The following is a 14,565-nucleotide window of genomic DNA, read 5'->3' as shown; positions in this document are numbered from 1 at the left end:
TTTCACTGCTCCAACGTACCTATTAATTGCACTAATGTTTTGCCGAACTCCTTTGGATTAAAATGCTATTTCTAAGTGTCAGTTAATGGGTTTTAGTGAAAGCAATTTATTAAACGTTATGTACTCAGTTTAAATCTAACAGGGTAACTAAACATTAAAGTAACAGGGGGGGAAATCTATAGTGCTCTAATTTGTATTGTATGTTCTTTTCACCAAGTATAATTGCTATTGACTGCCTAAAGCAGCATTCTCCAAATCATGAATAATCAGAAAAAAAGAAAAATTGCAATTGTATGTAAAAAGCAGTGTCACGGCATACTAGCATAAACATGGGATGAAGAGCCAAGAGTTATGAAATTTGATGGTCTGCATTCATTTTTTTTTCTCCCTCACTAAGATAGGGACATTAATAACCATCCAGCTCCCAGTGGTATGAGGAGATGGTGAGCGTAACAGATGAGTGCATATTTTATTCGTAATGGAAACCACTACAGGAGGGCTAAAACCAAACTAAACAAGTATCTGTAACTGGAAAAAGGACAAGGTGGTGTCAAGTCATGGAATGGCAATTTTTTTCTCAGAGCAGGACAAGCTCTGTTTTCTTAATTTCAGCAATGAGTGTCCCTCCTCAATGCACGGCATGTTAGATTGCCATAGCCATAAGAGAGTGATGTCCACATTATTTTGTGTGAGTAAAGGAGGAGCTGGTGTCCAAGGTATGACTGCTATTAGAAAGACTTCTGAGAAAAAAATAAAGGCAAAAATCATACCTTCCTTTAAATCTATAGGATTTTATCTTTATTATTGGAAAAAAATATTTGATATCTGTCAAGAATTTGTCTTGTGAGAAAAAAACTAGTGTCAAGAGGGTTCTCTTGATGCTCTGCCCATCCTACTGAGTTAACCAAAACTTCATTACAGCTTTATGTCTACACAGCATAGCCTGACAGGTCCTGGCAGCTTCAGAAAACTCAGCAGCAGCCTGCAAAGATGGACATCAAAGCCAACAAAGCAACATTTTTATGAAATCTTATTGACCAATTATAATGCACTCACTCCCCTGCCTTAGAAGCATAGAATCACATGCTGGAAAAGATATCTAAGATCATCAGGTCCAACCATCAACCCAACACCACCATGCCTACTAAACCGTATCCTGAAGTGGCACATCTACACGTTTTTTGAACACCTCCAGGGTTCACTAACATCATCCGAAGGTTCACTAACACCACCCAAAGAACTGCTCCCCAGTCAGACTCTTCTTCATGACAACTGAACGCATGCCAAAGAAATAAAACTTCGTGTTAGAAGAGGTATGATCTGCTGTATAGCAGCCTTTTATTCACAAAAAACTAGACTTTAATGTTTAGCTGATATCTGTCTCAACTTTTACTTTCTAAACACTAGCACCTGATATTACTTTCAATTTTCTATAGCCAAAAAATGTCCAAAGAAGAACTATTGTTCTTTATGTGTTTAACTACTTACTTTGAAGGTGGAAATGTTCATGCACCAAGTGACGAAGCTTATGTGCTATGCAATGCATTAATTTTGTGACCTATATTTTGCAACCTGCCTGCTCCGTCACCTATGCCCTTTCTGCAGGTTGATTCACCTCTGGCAGTTGCAGATTTATGAGGAATAGAAAGAAAACTTCATCTTCCTCTCCCTCAGCCCTTGACTCACCCTTCCTTTCTGTGGCATCGACAACACACGTTTTCCTGGAGCAATGCTGCAGATTATTTCTGAGTTCCTGTACTGCATTTCAAAGACAGACAGAGAGGAAGAGTTTGGGGGACTCAGAGAGTTTGGGTCTTGTCCTCACCACTAGCATGGAGGGCATACAGTGATGCGTGTCTCTTCCAGCTGACATCTGGGAGACATCTGCTCCAGATTTAGGTTCTACTTCTGATTTGTATTACTCCTTAGCATCCAGAAACAGTCCCCAGTTCTCTCCTAAAAGTCAACTTAACTTCTGAAGTGTTTCTTTTTTGCAGCCTGTGTGGAATCCATTTTCTGAAAATTACAGTTGTCTGAGACTCAGAAGTTGATTTTGAAAGAGGTAGTGCACATCTTCTCCCAGATTAATGTCAATGTTGCTTCACACGTTGTGTGGAAACAACTTGAGTTAAATAACCTATAAAATCTCAGGCCTGTCGCTTAGCTTCACTACCTGTGCCTGGCCAGTTTCCCAAAGTGGGTTTTACAGCTGACTTTTGTACTGAACTTGATGAGAAACGTTCAACCAGCCTGTACCAGCAAAAGGACATTGGCAGACAGCTGTAGGGTAATACTGTCTTGTATCGGCACAGACATTTCTTCATGAACTTGTCAGCTTCTGAAGGAGGAACAGAAAGTTCAAGGGAGCTATAGAGGCTGATGTTGTTTTGTGACACCAGAGTTGGTAGAGATGAAAGTATAGCAAGTCCTTGAGGCAGGACCATGTTGGTTTTGTTTAGTATTGTATCAAGCTTGGCATTCTGTAAGTAAATAAAAATAATGACGATACTACGGTGCGTTAGTGTCTGTGTAGGGAGTCTTTGGCTGGCTGTATAATGTGTGTCAGTGCAGAAAGTGTGGAAACTCCGCTTAAGGAGCTGTGGCCAAAAAGGATTGTTCAGCCAGCAGTGTGACAGAGGTGTGGAGGATTGATTCTTACAGTGCTGTTTAAACTTTGCTAGCAGAGAAAGCAAACCAAAACAGCTTTAGACAGGAATTTCTGAGCAAATCTGGGACCATCTGTGTTCATTGCTTTACCAGTATTGCAAAAAGTGTTCTTCAATAACCTCAGTCCATATTCAAATAGAATTAATGTAAAGTTCTTAATGTAGATGTATGCATGCATTCAAAATAACAAGAAATAAGATGGTCAAATGCATGAACTGGAAAAAGATTCTTTGCTACAAAACTACAGAACACAGAGATTCAAATAACAGGCAATAATAGAAGCACTTGCTGTGCATTTTATAGATATTTCTTGTGAATTATGGGTATTTTCCCTTATTATCTAACATTATGGGTTTGCGTGGCAAGGGTTTGGTAGCGAGGGGGGCTACAGGGGTGGCGTATGTGAGAAGCTGTGAGAAACTTCCCCCATGTCTGATAAAGCCACTGCAAGCCGGCTCCAAGACGGATCTGCTGCTGCCCAAGGCCAAGCCAATCAGCGACAGTGGTAGCGCCTCTGTGATAACATATTTAAGAAAGGAAAGAAAAAAAACTCAGCAGTGAAATGGCGGTGAGGAGAGAGGAGTAAGACTATGTGAGAAAAACAACTCTGACACACGAAGGTCAGTGAAGAAGGGGAGGAGGTAGAGCAACGGGAGTGAAGCTGAGCCCAGGAAGAAGGGAGGGAGGGGGGGAGGTGTTTTAAGATCTGGATTTATTTCTCACTATCCTACTCTGATTTGATTGGTGATGAATTAAACTCCCTTTTCTCCCCAAGTTCAGTCTGTTTTGTCCATGACAGTAATTGGTGAGTGATCTCTCCCTGTCCTCTTCTCGACCCTCGAGCCTTTCATCATATTTGCTTATTTCCATATTTCACATTTCCTCTCCCCTGTCCAGCTGAGGAGGGGGAGTGATAGAGCGGTTTTGGTGGGCACCTGGCATTTATCCAGGCCAAACCAAAACACATAATCATTTGGATTTAACTGGCCTGCTTTTACGATTTTACATCTCCTTCTGTACAGGACAGCCTCTGTTGAATATTGGATGATGGGATTATCAGCACCATTTTACTTTCACCCCACCTTCTCTCAAGTCAGCAATGAGGATGGAGGAGTTAGTTTTCTACTTGACAAATGTTATAGGTGGGAACAACTTTGGAAAAGGTCTCTGGATCTGAAATCTATGTGTCAGACTTGACTGTGTTAGTTAATTTCAGCGATGCTGTTAAGCTGCTGATTGCCAGGAGCTGGGACAATGCACAAAGGAGAGAATCACTCAGTCCTTTCTACTGTGGCTTTTATATTCTTTCACCAGGCAGCAGTTAGTGGCAGGTGTTGGAGACAGGATCTTAAGTTAAGCGAACCTCTGGTCTGACCCTATAGGGCACTTTCAGTTTTATTTAGAGACACATCTCAGCAGTGGAAGAATCTGTAGCCTGATCCATTACCCAGTTAAAAGAACATGTTGCAACTCACTTAAAAGCAAATGCAGTCTTCAATTACACACACAGCAGCTAGAAGCAGCCTCAGCTCAAATTAAAGGGCATGCTTTCCCAGAGGGGCAGCTGGCCCTGGTTGCCCAGAATGAGCCTGTTCCTGTGTGGGAGATTGTTTTTTAAGGCCATATCTACTTATGCCAAAATGCTTCCTGCTGCAGAGGCTGTGCTAATGCAGGTGAAGCATAATACACTGCTCTTACACACTATTTAAACAAATATCCTTTTTTTAGACCTATGGAGGTTTGTTGTTTTTTGGGGGGTTTTTTTGTTTGTTTTTTTTTTTCTTTTTAAAGACTGAGCCGGGTTTTGGCAGGAGGATAATAAGGACTCCAGAAGGAATTCAACATGGTGCTTTTTTATCGTGGTGCCAGGGTTTCACAGGAAAGCCGGGGTTGTGGAAAATGCTTTCAGCTGTAGTTCACAGTAACACCTATCATCTGCTTGCATGTGGGGCTCCAATGAGGAGCTACACAAGTGCTTTGTGCCAGCCGTACAAAGCAGAGGTAACTTAAAGGGGGGGTTACTACATCTGTGAGAAAATACTTAGGTAGGAGGCAGCCACTGGGACTAATGGTTATTTTTGTAACAGGTATTTTGAGGAGAAAGGGTTTGTTAGATCATTTGCAAGGTATAGGAGGCGAGGCAAGGAAAGGAGAGGAGACAAGAGGAGAGGAGAAGAGAGGAGAGTAGTCAAGAATTAAGCAAAAGTTGGACAGCATTTTCAGGAACAGAGTTTTGAACTAAAATGCCTGCCTTTGGACAGGTATGGGGTAGGTTTGCTGGGTCTGTTCCTAAAACTGCAAGACAATAACTAGAAACGTCCTTATCTGGGGAAGCCAACCTCAGATATAGAATTGTTCCGCAGGGTAAACATGCCTTTCCAGGTTCAAATTAGCAATAATCTGACCCAGAGAAGAATGCATAGCACAGATCTGCCTGTTACACCTTTCCTGCCCTCTCCCTCCTGAAAGCTAATCACACATTTTCTTTCATTTTTCTATACTATAACTTTGGAGCGTCATTCCTTACTCAATTCACACTTCACCTCTTGGGTGTATTTTGTTTCTGTTGTTCTCATTGTGCTGGTTAAATAATGCAGGAAGACAGATAAATTCGAATAAAATCTCTGATTGGCTGAACATCAATTTAACTATCTAGAATAATTTAGTGTTATTGGATACTTCAGATGAGTCCATGATGTTTAGACTAGAAAATAATAAAATGCACTTAATTGATTAAGCTCTTTGTAGGAGTCTAAGAATTAGCATACTGTCTAATGGCGAATAATTTATTATTATCAAGAAGAGCTGATAAAAGGGTTCAGTGCTATTGACTACCTGACTTGATAACCTTGATCAGCAAGCTTTATTAAAAGAAAAGTCCTAGTTTGAATGTAACTCTGTAAAGGGCATGAGATGACTTTAACACTTTGTGTCTTGAATGGGACGCTGCTGTTTTGACAGACAGTCCCAAAGTACCGCCTTTGGAGACCAGCACAGGCTGCAGACTGAGAGGCATGTTACTGGGCTGACTGGCAACATGTTCCCAAGTGAAAGATTTCCCTGCAACCAAAATCTCTGTTTTGAAATGAACTAGTACAGGATATTTATAAAGCAACTTACTGCAAGATTCATTAACTACACATGTCAGAGTAGGGAGATGAGCTCTGCAGTGGTATTTGCTATTCTCCGTAGAATGTAGTCAGAGATACAGTCTGGTTCCTTTCATACATTTCGCTGAAGTGGCAGCTGTTTGAGCCAAATTTAAGGCTAGAGATAACTGAGAAACAGATCACAGCTTCTGGGGTTGACCTATGGCCATATGATCTTTGCTGAACTGGAGGAAGGTGAATAAGTGGGATTTGCATGGAGAGGGAACGGTACTGCATGATGACTGAAGGACACTGATGTGCCAGGAGGAGAGCTCTGCTGTTTAAATGGGCTCTTTTAAAGCACATTGCCCATTCCCACTGTTCAGTTGTGGCTGGCAAGTTCTCATTTAGTTTAGAACTGCCCTTGCCTCTGACTGATGACATTGAAACAAAGTTCTAATTGTTCTCTTGTTCTTCTGGTGTGGGTCTGGGAACACCAGCTTTCTGCTTCGCCCCAAACCTTCACTCTAGTGAGTGGAAAGATTCGGTTCAGTGTTTCACACAAGAGCAGAGTAAGCAGAGCCTGTGGCTCCCATTGGCACGCAGTAGATTTGTGACAGCCACAGATTTGACATTTCATGTCTAAATACAACAAATTAATATGTTTTCAGGCAAAATCTTTGGCCTGCAGAGCAGGATGAAGATGATGAAGGAGCACAAGTGCCTGGAAAGTGGTGGAGTGTAGTAAATGCATCCTTTCTTTGCCTGTGCTTTTGCAGCTTTCTTTTGGAGTGGCATGGATAGATAGTACTGCTTTAGAAAACTAGAAAAACTTGGATTCTTACCCTCTGTTGTTGAAATGTTGAGATATTCAGTTTCAAAATGGCCCCTTCGAATGTGTCATCCCTTCTGCCCTTGTTCTGACACAGCAGAACAATTGGTTTGAATGCTTGCCTCTAGCCATGCTCTCTTCAATCATCTACTCAAGGTTTCTTGCAGTCAGATCAAAGAGATGGAGCTTTGCAGAATACCTTTTATGGTTTTGAAGACACTTCTTAGAAGCACGGTGCTCAGCTGACATTTATATCTGGGCACTTGGCAGACACTAATAGGAATGGGAATTGCTGGCACGCTATGCAAAGAAAAGGCTGTCCTCCCCATATTTTCACTGTATTTGCTAGGTGTCATATTAGAAAGGCTGAAGCTGTGATGATGGACTATCTATCAAACCACTACAGCAAATCAGGTAGCAGCAAAACTGCTTTGCTAAGAAACACAGCAAATCTCATTTTAAAAAATAAATTCTCATTGCTTTTAAGACTGGAATGCAATAGTTTGAACGCATCTTATGTGTCATAAAGACTCAGTCTGGACAAGTGAGCGGAGAGGCTGGTTATGTTTCATTCTAAGATCAAAAAGCTTAGCGTTTTTCTGCTAATTAAAAACATGCTTCAGAGAAGAGACTTTAAAATCACATTGCTACAAATGAGAAATTTGCAGTAAATTTGGAACTCTGAGAATTTAAAATCTGCTTAAACTTGTCTAATTGTGTAGTGCAGTCTAAGTCGAACTTGGATAGTTAAGCAATTCAGCACACATACAGAAATTCTTTAAAATATCTTCAAAGCAATGATGACTAGCTTGTCGTAGCAGAGAATAGTCTATGACAATAATATGTACTAATATACATAATGTACTAATTAATTAGTACAAACTAATGCTATTGAGGTTGGATCGAAATACCTAAACTCATGTTGTCTGACTGGGTTTGAAACAAAGAGAAGGTAGGAGTTCACAGAAAGAAGCTATCTAATAATTAAGATTCTTCCTGTTCATGGAATTCCTGTTTTGATTGTATTTGCTCTTGCTGTTTATTCGAAGAATATCTCACTAAAGCTCACTCTTGGATAACTTCCAAATATTTGACATTTAAAATTGGAGGTTTCATTCTCATTGGTTGTATCAGTGATATTGGGTATTTTATTTCCCAGATGAAATGAACTAACAAATTTTATCTGAGATCCTTGGGATGAAATTCATCTGAGCTAGTCATGCTAGACTCTCTTTCCACACAGATATAGACATTTCCAGAATATGAAACACGACCTCCTAAAACAGATATCTAAACTACATCAGGTTATTCACATCTAGCAGAGTCTGCTTTTCTCCTTTAGCTACAAAGGGATTACAGGGTGACTAACTTGGATGTTGATGTCCATACTGCAGAAGTCTGAAGCCAGCTGAGATGAATTCCACATGGGATAGGTACAAACTGGATACAAGTTTTGATTATATTTGTACCATAAAGTGCTCTAAAATTATTTTGCCAGAAACTTTTTTGTTCTTAAAAGCTGAACATGATGGAAATGTGAAGTGGTGGATAGTAGAGGAACAACTCTCTAGTGATGGCTGATAGCCTTGCACTCAGCAGGGCTGAGGTCAAGTAAAGTTGTAGATTTCTTCTCTGACCACAGGCAGGTCATGTGAAGTCAGTTTCCCTGAAAGGAAGAAGTGTTTAACAGATCTTCTCTGTCTCACAAGAGCTTTGTTGCGATTAATACAATGAAGGCTGTGAGGGGACCTATTTATCTAACTTTCTATTTAGATGACTCAGAGCAGAATCGTTTTTTTAAAGTTCACAGATACTTATGGAGTTCAAAAGATTTGCTACACAAGGGAAAATGAGCTAGTCCATCTCTGTGGGGAACTTTTCACTGTCTAAGTTAAAAAGAGCGATCCATATGATGAAAATATTTTACCCCAACTATTCACGTGACAAAAAGATCTTGGTGTTAAAATTCATATGGGCAATTGGGAAGAAGCTGCAGCTCGTGTAAGATTTTTGCTTTCTAGATTGCATGATAAATCAGGCTCACACATGTGTGTTGTGGAAACGTGACCACACAGGATCTCTGACTCAGAAAGGATTCTTGAAACGGCATGTCTGAGATATACCGTATACCATGGCATCTCGGAACAGAGGGCAGAAAAATGGTCCATCCTTTGGAAAACTTAGTACTCACTGTTGCCTTTAACTTAAGATGGAAACCTCCCCTGATCACCATGATCTTTCAAAGATAATCAAGACCGCCCTCACGAGCCATCTTCTTCAGCACTTGTGGGTGTCTTCCATCAGGTCCCAGGAACTTGTGTATGCCCTACCTCCTTCACAAAGAGAAAGTCTTCCTTGCTGCAGACCTTCCTCCTGGTCTCTGGTGCCTGCGATATGGAAGGCTGGTCTTATGAGTAAAAGTAGAGGTGCAGAATTCATGGTGAGCTTCATCTTCTCCATGACTTTTTGTAAAGGTTCCCATTCCCATTCAGCAGCAGGCAACATTTTCTTTAGTCTTCCTTTTGCAGCCACTGTACCTGTAGCAGCTCTTCTATTTGCCCTTCATGTCCTTTGCCAAATTCAGCTCCCAGTGGGCTTTGGCTTTCCTAACCTTATCCCTGCAAACTTAGACAGTGTCTGTATTCCTCCTGGGTTGCTTGACTCCTGTTTTCCATCTCTTGTACACTTCCATCTTATGCTGGAGTTTTGTCAGGAGACCCTTGTTCATTCATGCAAGGCCTCCTACCACCTTTGCTTGGCAAGGCAGGATGGGCCATTCTAGATCCTGGAGGAGGAGATTCTTGAAAATCAATTAGCTCTCCCGGACCCTTCCTCTCTCAAGGACTATATGCCATGGGATGCTTCCAAGCAGGTCCCTGACAAAGTCCTCCCTTCTGAGGTCCATGGTTGTGATCCTGCATTTGGCCTTGTTCCCTCCCACCAACATCCTGAATGCTACCCCATCTCATTTTATGAACTTATGATGTTGTGATGCATCAGTTTTTTCCATCTTTTTATACAGATTTCACTGGAGCATATTTTCTAATCCAAGACTGACATCCACCTCCTGCTTCTACTGCCCCATTGGTACTGTATGTGAATTTACCCTGCAATAGCACTGGAGTAGCTCCACAGGATCAAACAACTTGGTATAAGTCTGGCCTGAGGTTAGAAACAGGCCCCTCAGTCTTTGTAACAGAACTAATGCTGATTTCTATTACACAGTTTTCTGAAGGATTCTCTGAAATTGTTTTGTGCCTGGACTACCTTTATTTTATTAAAGTAATGAAATAATACATCTTTACCGACTCCTCAATGCCCTTTATATTAACAAAGCATGCATTATTTCATCTCTGTCTAATTAATATCCTGTTTAATAGGTATCTCACTTCATGTTAGGTTCCTGTATTCTTAAGAATTTTTACTAATTTAATTGAGAGCAGTCTCAAATTAATTGTATAATTAATCTTGTCAAATTAGGTAACATTTCATAGAGCACCTTATTAAAGAAACTCGAATATTTTAAATTACCATGCTATTAGGCATTAATAAAGAAGTTCTTCCTCTGTATTGTTCTGCTTTATATCACAAAGAAGGTAATTGCAATATAAATTGCAATATAAAAGCTAAGTTCTATAGTACATTAATAATTAGATACACATTATTCCTCATTAAAGCTTTTTCTCTTATTAATTCAATCAATAGAAGCGATAAGCCTTTTTTAAAACTGGAATAATAAAACCCCCAAAATACTCGGAACAAACTATTGTGCTGATGCCTGAACAACAGGATGGGTAGAACCTGAGCTGTTGCTTGACGGATGCCTCAGAGAAGCGGGTTTCTGAGAAACCTAGTGCTGTGCTGCAGATGACTTAAAGACACATGTAGCTGTGGAAAGCTTTCTTTGCATCTCATGTTTGGGAATAAGAGCGTGTCGATTTCCTGACTGAGAGTGAAGAGGTGTGCTCCCTGATAGGCTCCTGGGGATTACAGAGCACAGCAGCCTCCTTACAGAGCCTGAAAGAGTTGCCCCCAGAGACCTCCGGAGGTGACCGTAAGGCTGATGTACAGGACTGGGGAATCGGAGGTGGCGGCTGTGATGTGGGAGAGGAGGGCGGGCAGGCTGAGGAGAGGGGAATGGATAATGAGAAGTGCTATCAATTTTTTATGAGTATATGGAAATTGTACTCAAGGTCAGAAAGCCCAAATACTATATTATATCTGTAGGTGCCAAAGAGATTTTCATTTATATAATATATTGGTCTAGTATTTTAAATCCTTAATCTTAGTGCCTGCAGTTGTGTATACTAAAAGTTCCCATTAGATTAAATACTTTAGGCACAAGAAATCATCCACGCGTGAATGCTGAATGGGTAAAACAGCATTTCACATAGGGACATATGCTTGGGTATAATGTGTGGGATACAATAAATTGCAATGTCAGCCATATATGTAGAACAGCCTGTTCTGATAAATTCAAAGTTACTGCTGAGAGGGAAAACCATAAACTAGCTGTGTGAAAGCTGCTCTCATCAGACAGCCAACGTTATTGGCATCTTACAAGTGCGTCACATGGGAGTTCACGAAATTTTCTTTGTGAACACACTCTACCACAGAGCAGTGGATTACTGTGCAAAGTAAGGCCAGGAAATGCAACCTCTTTCCTCCCTCCTCTTCCTCTCTTCTTGCCCCTTCTTCCCCAGATAAATTCACCCCTGAATTACGTGACAGTGCATGCAGCCATGATCTTTGGTGCACATTTGAAACAATTCTGTCAGACCCAGCTCTAGCTCCCCTAAGCAGAGCTTTGTGAGTAACAGCTTATTTATTTATTTATTTATTTATGCAGTTGAACAGGAGAAATGTGTTTTAAAATAAAATAGAACATTGTAGCTATGACATTTAAAGTAGAGGGGGGAGAGAGAGGGGAGGGAGATGATATTGAACTGAAACATTGCATTCATCCTGACACCAAGTGTTCTGATTTGTTATTTGAGGCTAGACCTTTCTCATTGTCTTTTTATTTAGTTCTGTTCTTTCCCAAGAAAAATCCTATTTCAGAAGAGAAATCCAGATTTGTTTTGAAATCTTACCAAAAAAACCCTCCTTCATTTTTCTTGGCTGAGACTAATCACCAAATGTGATCAACATTTGCAAATAGGACTTATCTCCCTCTTCTGCCCTAAATCTGCTGTTGCTTCTTCTTGATCTCTCTCTGTCACTCTCTTTTTCTTTTTGTTCCTTTTTTTTCCTTTTTTTTCTTTTTGTTTTTTAGTGAGTAAACTGACACTGAGCACTTTTCACCCAGCTCTGCCCTTGGGACCCCATTATCCTAGTGGCCAGCCTACTAGACTGAATAGATATGATGTAGACGTTCTCTGGAATGGAGATCCATGCTGACACTTAATGTCTATTTCTCAAAAAAAGGATCTTCACAGGACATAATATCAAAGAATCCTTTTCCCACTTACTTGCTTTTGAGGACAGAAGCTTCCCAAATTCGCTCTTGTGTGATAGGGATTGCGATAAAACATCTAGTTGGTGCAGACAATGTGCAAAAGTCCAAAAGACCATTAAAGCCTAAGAGGGTGGTCCAACCTGCAAGACGCAAAGTTGGGAAAGCCTTCAAATTCTCTTGTCCCAACAAGAAGTGTGGTAGATAAGACCAGCTGCTGCAGAATGCTGGTAAAAACTACAAGAAGAATTCCTCTGATTAATAGGACTTCATAGCTCAGCAAGTGGTTTGCTGCCGTCCTGAAGAGTGACTGTCGTGAGGAGATGGCTTCTGAAGACAAGTGGGAGAAAAAAAAAAGCTTAGCACAACATGTTGCAGAGAAACCACTTCAAAGTTTTGAGCACAAATGTTGATTTTTCATCATACCAGCAAAAATGTCACATACTGTGAAAATCTAACGTGCTACACATACATGTAGCTGTTACTTCAGTGAGTAATTATTGTGGGAGTGACACTGCCATTACGTGATAAGTCTTGGACAGTAAAATGCTGAGCAGGAACTAAGTGGTCACTGCAGAATGCAATACTGACAAGGTATCATGTTGGACTGCATCCATCACTTTTAGCCTGGGTGTAATCTGAAAGCACCAAGACTTGTGTTTTCACAAGAATATGAGCCCTTTGCAACTCTGTCTGCCCCCTTCAAGGAGTGTGAGATGTAATGTGTATCTGGTGCTAGTTATATTTTTCTCTGTAATTCAGTATGATTTGAATCTGATGGAGTTCAGTTCTTGCTGTTTTTTGCAGAGCTGTCATTCTGATTTGGTTGTGGGTTGTTGTTGTTTCAGGGTTTATTTTTGCTGTGTGTAATGATATCTGAATAACCTTGGTGCATCCCTTCTCCCCCACATAATCTGTAATATTTGCCATTCCTCACTGCACTACTCCTGTTGGAGATTTGACTTCAGTCTTGTCAGCCACACTGCTCAACCTGTCACTGGCCTCCTGCTGGTAAGACTGACAACGCCAGATTCGGCACATCTTACCCTTCAAAAAAAGGGGGAGGGAGGGAAGAAAATGTCCCAGAGATATATTTCTTCTGTTGCTTTTATTAAAATCAGTCTTGCTCACCTGCAGGGTTTCTTTTCATTATTTTAAACATTTTTCCCCCACAGTCATTCCACATTATCGTTCAATGTTAATAAAACTGGTTGCTTGCAGTGAGGAGAAAAAAAATACTTTTTATCAGGTGTGTATTAGCAGAACATGCTGAGTCCAATTGCTACCTCTTGCAGTTAGTCATTTGTTTCTTACGGTTCCTCTCCCTCCTCCCCAACATCCCACCTTCTAAAGCAAATGGGTTTTGGGGAGAGAAGCCTAAACACAGATGTCAAGCCCTGGAGTTGTACTGCAGTCTATTGGATCACACAGGATGTGCCTGTTTCCTTAGGGGTTGGAGCTGACCCATTTCTAGGCTGGGACGTGGACTTGGGTTTGTCTTGAATCCTCCAAGATGCTGTGCCTTTGGCCACAGAATCCACCCTTGTAAATTGCTAGTGTCAGGATCAGTTTTGAACTGCAGGGCAATAGGCAGTAAACAGGAGGAATTTATAGAAATATCTGGGCTTCCTTCAATGCTTTTGTTTGAAACAAGATTTCTCATGAAGTATTAGGTAACACAAGAAAAGCCCTCCACTAGAAACAACCCCTAAATTCATCATCTCTTTAAGACATTGCCCTAGAGCAAATCTCATATTCATGTTCAATTAGCTTAAATTTTGCCCAGGTTTGTGATATACGCAGAAAAAATACTTGGGTTTAGGTCGTCCTGGTTCTGAAACATGCAGAGAATGTGGAAAACTTTAGGTATTTGGGGAGGAATTGGGCTGATGCTGGGTAGAGCCTTCAGAGCAGATATGAGAGCAAAAACTTGAGCCTTGAGAAAGAACCTACTTATTTCTGCCACGCTTAGATTCATCCCCAGAGGCAATTCCAAGCACCTGCCAGAAAACTAAAAGTTGCTTAGCCTCCACCCTTTTATGAGACTCAAGTAAGGATGATGAAATTCTGTTGCAAGCATCAGCACCACCAGCGCAGTGAGCTTTTCTGACAAGCGAGTAGGAGAGCTGAAGTAGTTAGTTGCATGGGAGATGTCTGGTTGGATGGATAATGTTATTACAGCATAGGCGGATGGGCCCTGGGAAACAACGTTTGCAAATCATTTTGAGGAGTACTGGTGGAAGACTCCGCATACCAAGTGTTTTGGAGAACAGAAAGCTGATGTAGGTTAAGCTTTTTTCAGATCTACAGACTACCTGTGGACCATGGACATGTGACTAATTTTACCTCATTTGAGTGAAAATGAACCATATACTTCCAAAATGCATCCCAAAATGCATCCCAGCTGGTAATTTGCCACATGTGCTTCCAGAAGCAACTTCGGCTAACTCAGTTTTCCCCCTGGAGCTCTTGCTGTGACACAGTCCTACAGCTGCTCTTGAGGATAATGTCTCAGCTTTCTC

The 14,565-nt window shown here is 40.9% G+C and overlaps 1 long non-coding RNA gene across 1 annotated transcript in view; it reads left to right on the top strand.

Annotated features, from left to right (window-relative positions):
* LOC142365571 (uncharacterized) overlaps positions 1-14,565 on the top strand; it is a 32,099-nt gene that overhangs the window by 1,290 nt on the left and 16,244 nt on the right. The gene's annotated exons all lie outside the window — the stretch shown is intronic.

This window comes from Opisthocomus hoazin, chromosome 2 (genome assembly GCF_030867145.1).
Source record: "Opisthocomus hoazin isolate bOpiHoa1 chromosome 2, bOpiHoa1.hap1, whole genome shotgun sequence".
Lineage (NCBI taxonomy): Eukaryota > Metazoa > Chordata > Aves > Opisthocomiformes > Opisthocomidae > Opisthocomus > Opisthocomus hoazin.
The sequence above is the reverse complement of the archived record's forward strand: the minus strand, read 5'-3'. Positions and strand labels throughout refer to the sequence as shown.